The sequence below is a fragment of the Scylla paramamosain genome, chromosome 4 (genome assembly GCF_035594125.1).
Source record: "Scylla paramamosain isolate STU-SP2022 chromosome 4, ASM3559412v1, whole genome shotgun sequence".
Taxonomy (NCBI): Eukaryota; Metazoa; Arthropoda; class Malacostraca; order Decapoda; family Portunidae; genus Scylla; species Scylla paramamosain.
In genome coordinates this window covers 460,001-469,747 of record NC_087154.1, presented here as the reverse complement: position 1 = coordinate 469,747, position 9,747 = coordinate 460,001, and the positions used below count along the sequence as shown (strand labels likewise).

At 35.6% G+C, this 9,747-nt stretch overlaps 1 long non-coding RNA gene across 1 annotated transcript in view; it reads right to left on the bottom strand.

Annotated features, from left to right (window-relative positions):
* Window positions 1–1,094: 1,094 nt before the first annotated feature.
* Window positions 1,095–9,747, bottom strand: part of LOC135097199 (uncharacterized) — a 15,666-nt gene continuing 7,013 nt past the window's right edge. The window contains exon 3 of the long non-coding RNA XR_010265459.1: window positions 1,095–1,564. This is a non-coding gene — a long non-coding RNA (uncharacterized LOC135097199). The remainder of the gene's footprint in view (window positions 1,565–9,747) is intronic.

The following is a 9,747-nucleotide window of genomic DNA, read 5'->3' as shown; positions in this document are numbered from 1 at the left end:
TCTGGGAGAGAAAAGGGAAAAAAGTGCACCCGAAGGTGCATTATACATCCTAACAAGCATGTAGCTAAGACATATATATATATATATATAAAAAAAAATATATATATCACACCTAACCTAAACCTGACCGGTCGAGTGGTCAACTCGACCGGTGTACCTTATACCTGTGGCTCCCGCGTTGCCGCAGCAAGTGGAAACAGACAGCAGACCACAGCCGTCCTCCCATGGCAGCCTGGAAGAAAAGGACCCGTTGAGAAAACATGGCTATGCGTCCATTGCCTATAAAGAAAAGGCTGCCATCAGTCTGAGTAACAGAAGACAACCTTGCCTATCCTGACCAGATGGCCTCACCGACAACACCACCATGCAAACAAAATGACCATCAAGGCAACAATTCACACCAAAAAAAAAACCCTGGCAACAATAACACTGCCAGAGGGCGAACCTCCCGCGTCAGAGGAAGCATTACAACAACAACAGTTAAAACACAAACAACACATTTATTTCATTGTCTGCTGTTTCTTCATAGATACATTTACATTAAAGAGACCTAGATGACTGAAGCAGAAGTCTTCACTCTTGGCTGAGGGTGAAATGTTCCTCTTCTCTCTTGTGGACACCTGTGGGAACCATTACCAAACAAAACAAAGCAGTATTAAGCCAAACACCAAAAAAAAATATATGTAGAAGTCTTCATTCTTGACTGAGGGTGAAATGTTCCTCTTCTCTCTTGCGGACACCTGTGAGAACCCTTACCAAGCAAAACAAAGCAGTATTAAGCCACCCAAAAAAAAAAAAAAAAAAAAAAAAAAAAAAACCGCGAAATATAACATCAATAAACTTAATATATAAATAAAACATGTAATTTATCAATAAATTTGCAAAAAAAATTATTTTCCCTCCCACCAATAAAATAATTAAATAAATCAAATAAGCTGTAAAAGAAAAATAATAAATATTTATGTTAGTATATTTGTTATTATGTTAGTATATTTGTTAGAGCCAGTAGTAGAAAATTATTACCACCACCACCACCACCACCACCACCACCACCACCACCCTAACTACATTCATTGTTTCTATAATGCCCTGTATATTGATAAAGTACTACTACTACTACTACTACTATTACTACTACTACTACCACCACCACCACTATAGAATCTTCTGTGGTCTTGTATATTTCTTGCATTCCAAACACACTTCTGAAAAGAGGAAAAGAGAACACACACACACACACACCACACACACAAATAAAATAATAATATAATAAGAATATAATAATCTAGCACTCTTAATAATAATTATCTATCTTAATCTCACTCTTACTAATAATTATCTATCTCTGTATATATCTATCTAACTAACACTCTTAATAATAATTATCTATCTATCTTAATCTCACTCTTACTAATAATTATCTATCTGTATCTATCTATCTCTTTATCTCTTTACTTTGCCGGTAACCAAGATTATTTGCAGCACATTCCAGGATGGTGTGGGCCTGTTTCTGCTCCGTCATCTTTCTTCACTGTTCCTCACCATCACCTTCCTTCCAAGGTATCTGCAAATAACAGGGAAAATTAGAAGAGTTGGTCATATTTCCTCCACCCACCCTGCCCTTCCTTATATATATATATATATATATATATATATATATACTCGTATATATATATATATATATATATATATATATATATATATATATATATATATATATATATATATACTCGTATATATATATATATATATATATATATATATATATATATATATATATATATATATATATATATATATATATATATATATATATAATATAATATATATAATATATAATATATATATATAATATATAATTTTTTTTTTTATGTAGGAGTGACACTGGCCAAGGGCAACAAAAATCTAAGAAAAAAAAAAGCCTACTGAAATGCCAGTCCCATAAAAGGGTCAAAGCAGTGGTCAAAAATTGGTGGATAAGTGTTTTGAAACCTCCCTCTTGAAAGAATTCAAGTTGTAGGAAGGTAGAAATACAGAAGCAGGCAGGGAGTTCCAGAGTTTAACAGAGAAAGGGATGAATGACTGAGAATACTGGTTAACTCTTGCATTAGAGAGGTGGACAGAATAGGGGTGAGAGAAAGAAGAAAGTCTTGTGCAGCGAGGCTGCGGAAGGAGGGGAGGCATGCAGTTAGCAAGATCAGAAGAGCAGTTAGCATGAAAATAGCGGTAGAAGACAGCTAGATATGCAACATTGCAGCGGTGACAGAGGCTGAAGACAGTCAGTTAGAGGAGAGGAGTTGATGAGACGAAAAGCTTTTGATTCCACCCTGTCTAGAAGAGCAGTATGAGTGGAATCCCCCCAGACATGTGAAGCATACTCCATATAAGGCCCTTGTACAGAATTAGCAGCTGGGGGGGTGAGAAAAACTGGCAGAGACATCTCAAAACACCTAACTTCATAAGAAGCAGTTTTAGCTAGAGATGAGGTGTGAAGTTTCCAGTTCAGATTATAAGTAAAGGACAGAGCGAGGATGTTCAGTGTAGAAGAGGGGGACAGTTGAGTGTCATTGAAGAGGGGATAGTTGTCTGGAAGTTTGTGTCGAGTTGATAGATGGAGGAATTGAGTTTTTGAGGCATTGAACAATACCAAGTTTGCTCTGTCCCAATCAGAAATTTTAGAAAGATCAGAAGTCAGGCGTTCTGTGGCTTCCCTGCGTGATATGTTTACCTCCTTAAGGGTTGGACGTCTATGAAAAGACGTGGAAAAGTGCAGGGTGGTATCATCAGCGTAGGAGTGGATAGGACAAGAAGTTTGGTTTAGAAGTTCATTAATGAATAATAAGAAGAGAGTGGGTGACAGGACAGAACCCTGAGGAACACCACTGTTAATAGATTTAGGAGAAGAACAAGGACCGTCTACCACAGTAGCAATATCACGGTCACAAAGGAAACTTAAGATGAAGTTACAGAGAGAAGGATAGAAACCGTAGGAGGGTAGTTTGGAAATCAAAGCTTTGTGCCAGACTCTATCAAAAGCTTTTGATATGTCCAAGGCAACAGCAAAATGGGTTCAATTTTAATAGTAATGTCGAGGCAATATATAAAAAAGTTAATTCTAGAATGCATTTCATGAGGAAACTTAAGAAACTTAAGATTAACACTAAAATTATGCAGTTATTCTATACAGCAGTAGTGCAGTCAGTCATTTCATTTTCTATCACATGTTGGTATGGTAATTGTAGCTCTGATTCTAAAAATAAACTAACCCGATTAATCAAAAACTGTGCAAAATTAGGCGTAAAAAATATCAATTCATTGATGGACATATACAGAAAGTTCTCTCTACAAAGATGCGAAGTAATTATCAATGAGGTAACACATCCACTGAATGGCCATTACCAAAAGTTACCCTAAGGGAAAAGGCTGAGATCATCAAAATGTAAAACAGCCCGATTGTGCAAGTCCTTTGTGCCGGCAAGTATCACAATTTTAAATAATGGCCCTCTCAACATATCATAGCTAACTATACTAAGACTTGGGAACCAGTTACCAGTTACCAGTTATCTTTTTATGTACCAGTTATCTTTTTATGTTTTAATCGTGTGAGTATGAATATTTTAGATTAATAAGACCTGTTAGTTTTAGACCTTGTATGAAAGATTCAATCTTTTATCAAAACACACAAGACAAATTTCATGTATGTTACGTGACCAATAAATAAAAATTATTATTATTATTATTATTAAAAGTTTCAGCAAAATCTCTAAAAGAGGATGACCAAGACTCAAACTTTTAATAATAATAACAAACTTTTAATAATAATAAAACAAACTTTTAATAAATAATAATAATCATAATATTTATTTATTGGTCACGTAACTTACATGAAATTTGTCTTGTGTGTTTTCATAAAAGATTAAATCATTCATATATATATATATATATATATATATATATATATATATATATATATATATATATATATATATATATATATATATATATATATATATAAGCCTTCCATCAGCAGAATCTCATGCACTTTATATTTCTGCCCAGAACCATGCCAAGTCAGTTCTCCAACCAGCCAAAAACTCCTTCATTAACAGAAAGTGTCAAAATCTTTCAAGATCTAACTCCCCTCGTGACTTCTGGCATCTAGCCAAAAAATATCTCCAATAACTTTGCTTCTTCTTCTTCCCCTCCTTTATTTCAACCAGAAGGCACCAATGCCATCACATCTATTTCTAAGGCTTATGGACCTGATGGGGTCCCTCCTATTGTTCTCCGAAACTGTGCCTCCGTGCTTGCACCTTGCCTAGTCAAACACTTTCAGCTCTCTGTCAACATCTACCTTACCTTCTTGCTGGAAGTTTGCCTACATTCAACCTGTTCCTAAAAAGGGTGACCGTTCTAATCCCTCAAACTACCGTCCTATTGCTTTAATTTCCTGCCTATCTAGAGTTTTTGAATCTATCCTCAACAGGAAGATTGTTAAACATCTATCACTTCACAACCTTCTATCTGATCGCCAGTATGGGTTCCGTCAAGGCCACTCTACTGGTGATCTTCTGGCTTTCCTTACTGAGTCTTGGTCATCCTCTTTTAGAGATTTGGGTGAAACTTTTGCTGTTGCCTTGGACATAAAAGCTTTTGATCTTTTGATAGAGTCTGGCACAAAGCTTTCATTTCCAAACTACCCTCCTACGGTTTCTATCCTTCTCTCTGTAACTTCATCTCAAGTTTCCTTTCTGACCGTTCTATTGCTGCTGTGGTAGAAGGTCACTGTTCTTCTAAATCTATTAACAGTGGTGTTCCTCAGGGTTCTGTCCTGTCACCCACTTTCTTCTTATTATTCATCAATGACCTTCTAAACCAAACTTCTTGTCCTATCCACTCCTACGCTGATGACACCACCCTGCACTTTTCCGCATCTTTTCATAGACGTCCAACCCTTCAGGAGGTAAACATTTCATGAAGGAAAGCCACAGGATGCCTGACTTCTGATCTTTCTAAAATTTCTGATTGGGGCAGAGCAAACTTGGTATTGTTTAATGCCTCAAAAACTCAATTCTCCATCTATCAACTCAACATAACCTTCCAGACAACTATCCCCTCTTCTTCAATGACACTCAACTGTCCCCCTCTTCCACACTGAACATCCTCGGTCTGTCCTTTACTTATAATCTGAACTGGAAACTTCACATCTCATCTCTAGCTAAAACAGCTTCTATGAAGTTAAGCATTCTGAGATATCTCTGCCAGTTTTTTCTCACCACCCCCCCAGCTGCTAACTCTGTACAAGGGCCTTTTTTTTTTTTTATGTAGGAGTGACACTGGCAAAGGGCAACAAAAATCCAATAAAAAATATGCCCATTGAAATGTCAGTCCCATAAAAAGGTCAAAGCAGTGGTCAAAAATTGATGAATAAGTGTATTGAAACCTCCCTCTTGAAGGAATTCAAGTCATAGGAAGGTGGAAATACAGAAGCAGGCAGGGAGTTCCAGAGTTTACCAGAAAAAGGGATGAATGATTGAGAATACTGGTTAACTCTTGCGTTAGAGAGGTGGACACAATATATATATATATATATATATATATATATATATATATATATATATATATATATATATATATATATATATATATATATATATATATATATATATATATATATATATATATATATATATATATATATATATATATATATATATATATATATATATATATATATATATATATATATATATATATATATATATATATATATATATATATATATATATATATATATATATATATATATATATATATATATATATATATATATATATATATATATATATATATATATATATATATATATATATATATATATATATATATATATATATATATATATATATATATATATATATATATATATATATATATATATATATATATATATATATATATATATATATATATATATATATATATATATATATATATATATATATATATATATATATATATATATATATATATATATATATATATATATATATATATATATATATATATATATATATATATATATATATATATATATATATATATATATATATATATATATATATATATATATATATATATATATATATATATATATATATATATATATATATATATATATATATATATATATATATATATATATATATATATATATATATATATATATATATATATATATATATATATATATATATATATATATATATATATATATATATATATATATATATATATATATATATATATATATATATATATATATATATATATATATATATATATATATATATATATATATATATATATATATATATATATATATATATATATATATATATATATATATATATATATATATATATATATATATATATATATATATATATATATATATATATATATATATATATATATATATATATATATATATATATATATATATATATATATATATATATATATATATATATATATATATATATATATCATTAAACCCAGCTGTGACCTCACTGAACGTTTCCCTTTGTGTCTCACAACACAAGGGGGTAGTCACAGCCTGCCCTCTAAAGACAACTCTCTTCCTCCACACAAAACTACAAGCACCTAATAACACACACACCCTTCACTCCAAAAATTTTAAAATCATGGCGACTCCTACACCAGCCTCGGAGTCCCCATCTGGGGAGGGGACCATAAATGTCCCCAGGTCGGACTGCCTTTCCGTCGACGACCCTAAGTGTCTTGACACCCCCTCAACTTTTTCTTCATTAACTTCTGCAACATTCGCGGTCTAAGATCTAATTTTCAATCTGTAGAACACCACCTCTCCTCTTCTAAACCTCATCTTCTTTTCCTCACTGAAACTCAGGTGTCTGAGGCAACTGACAGTAATCCCTTTTCTGTTCCCTCCTACTTTCTCTATCCTCATTTTCGATCCAAAGCTGGATGCTGCATTTATGTGCGCAATGACTTAACCTGCTCTCGTGCCCACGCTCTTGAATCTTCCGAGTTTTCCACCATCTGGCTACGACTACAGAGTCATTCTCATACTAAATTTATCTGTGCTGTATACCTCTCTCCTAACTCCTCTGACTATAAGAAATTCTTTGACTACTTAACTTCCAAAGTGGAGCACATTCTGACCCTCTTCCCTTTTGCAGAGATCTCCATTCTTGGAGACTTCAATGTTCACCACCAGCTTTGGCTTTCCTCTCCCTTCACTGACCATCCTGGTGAACTAGCCTACAACTTTGCTATCCTCCATGACCTAGAGCAATTGGTGCAACACCCTACTCGTATTCCTGACCGTCTTGGAGATACGCCCAACATTCTTGACCTTTTCCTGACCTCTAATCCTTCTGCTTATGCTGTCACCCTTTCTTCTCCGTTGGGCTCCTCCGATCACAATCTCATATCTTTATCTTGTCCTATCACTCCAATCCCTCCTCAGGATCCCCCTAAGCGAAGGTGCCTCTGGCGTTTTGCCTCTGCTAGTTGGGGGGACCTGAGGCGGTATTTTGCTGATTTTCCTTGGAATGACTACTGCTTCCGTGTCAGAGACCCGTCTTTGTGTGCTGAGCACATAACAGAGGTGATAGTGTCTGGCATGGAGGCGTACATTCCTCACTCTTTTCTCGTCCTAAACCTTCTAAACCTTGGTTTAACACAGCTTGTTCTCGTGCTATACATGATAGAGAGGTGGCCCACAAAAGGTACTTAAGCCTTCCTTCACCAGAATCTCATGCACTTTATATTTCTGCCCGGAACCATGCCAAGTCTGTTCTCCAACTAGCCAAAAACTCCTTCATTAACAGAAAATGTCAAAACCTTTCAAGACCTAACTCCCCTCGTGATTTCTGGCATCTAGCCAAAAATATCTCCAATAACTTTGCTTCTTCTTCTTTCCCTCCTCTACTTCAACCAGATGGCACCACTGCTATCACATCTATTTCTAAAGCTGAACTCTTTGCTCAAACCTTTGCTACAAACTCTACCTTGGACGATTCTGGGCTTGTTCCTCCCTCTCCTCCACCCTCTGACTACTTCATGCCTCGTATTAAAATTCTTCGTAATGATGTTTTCCATGCCCTCGCTGGCCTAAACCCTCAGAAGGCTTATGGACCTGATGGGGTCCCTCCTATTGTTCTCCGAAACTGTGCCTCCGTGCTTGCACCTTGCCTAGTCAAACTCTTTCAGCTCTGTCTGTCAACATCTACCTTTCCTTCTTGCTGGAAGTTTGCCTACATTCAACCTGTTCCTAAAAAGGGTGACCGCTCTAATCCCTCAAACTACCGTCCTATTGCTTTAATTTCCTGCTTATCTAAAGTTTTTTAATCTATCCTCAACAGGAAGATTCTTAAACATCTATCACTTCACAACCTTCTATCTGATCGCCAGTATGGGTTCCGTCAAGGCCGCTCGACTGGTGATCTTCTGGCTTTCCTTACTGAGTCTTGGTCATCCTCTTTTAGAGACTTTGGTGAAACTTTTGCTGTTGCCTTGGACATATCAAAAGCCTTTGATAGAGTCTGGCACAAAGCTTTGATTTCCAAACTACCCTCCTACGGTTTCTATCCTTCTCTCTGTAACTTCATCTCAAGTTTCCTTTCTGACCGTTCTATTGCTGCTGTGGTAGACGGTCACTGTTCTTCTCCTAAATCTATTAACAGTGGTGTTCCTCAGGGTTCTGTCCTGTCACCCACTCTCTTCTTATTATTCATTAATGATCTTCTAAAACAAACTTCTTGTCCTATCCACTCCTATGCTGATGATACCACCCTGCACTTTTCCACGTCTTTTCATAGACGTCCAACCCTTCAGGAGGTAAACATATCACGCAGGGAAGCCACAGAACGCCTGACTTCTGATCTTTCTAAAATTTCTGATTGGGGCAGAGCAAACTTGGTATTGTTCAATGCCTCAAAAACTCAATTCCTCCATCTATCAACTCGACACAATCTTCCAGACAACTATCCCCTCTTCTTCAATGACACTCAACTATCCCCCTCTTCTACACTGAACATCCTCGGTCTGTCCTTTACTTATAATCTGAACTGGAAACTTCACATCTCATCTCTAGCTAAAACAGCTTCCATGAAGTTAGGTGTTCTGAGACGTCTCCGCCAGTTTTTCTCACCCCCGCAGCTGCTAACTCTGTACAAGGGCCTTATCCGTCCATGTATGGAGTATGCTTCACATGTCTGGGGGGTTCCACTCATACTGCTGTTCTAGACAGGGTGGAATCAAAAGCTTTTCGTCTCATCAACTCCTCTCCTCTAACTGACTGTCTTCAGCCTCTCTCTCAATGCCGCAATGTTGCATCTCTAGCTGTCTTCTACCGCTATTTTCATGCTAACTGCTCTTCTGATCTTGCTAACTGCATGCCTCCCCTCCTTCCGCGGCCTCGCTGCACAAGACTTTCTTCTTTCTCTCACTCCTATTCTGTCCACCTCTCTAACGCAAGAGTTAACCAGTATTCTCAATCATTCATCCCTTTCTCTGGTAAACTCTGGAACTCCTTGCCTGCTTCTGTATTTCCACCTTCCTATGACTTGAATTCCTTCAAGAGGGAGGTTTCAAGACACTTATCCACCAATTTTTGACCACTGCTTTGACCCTTTTAGGGACTGGCATTTCAGTGGGCATTTTTTTATTAGATTTTTGTTGCCCTTGGCCAGTATCCTT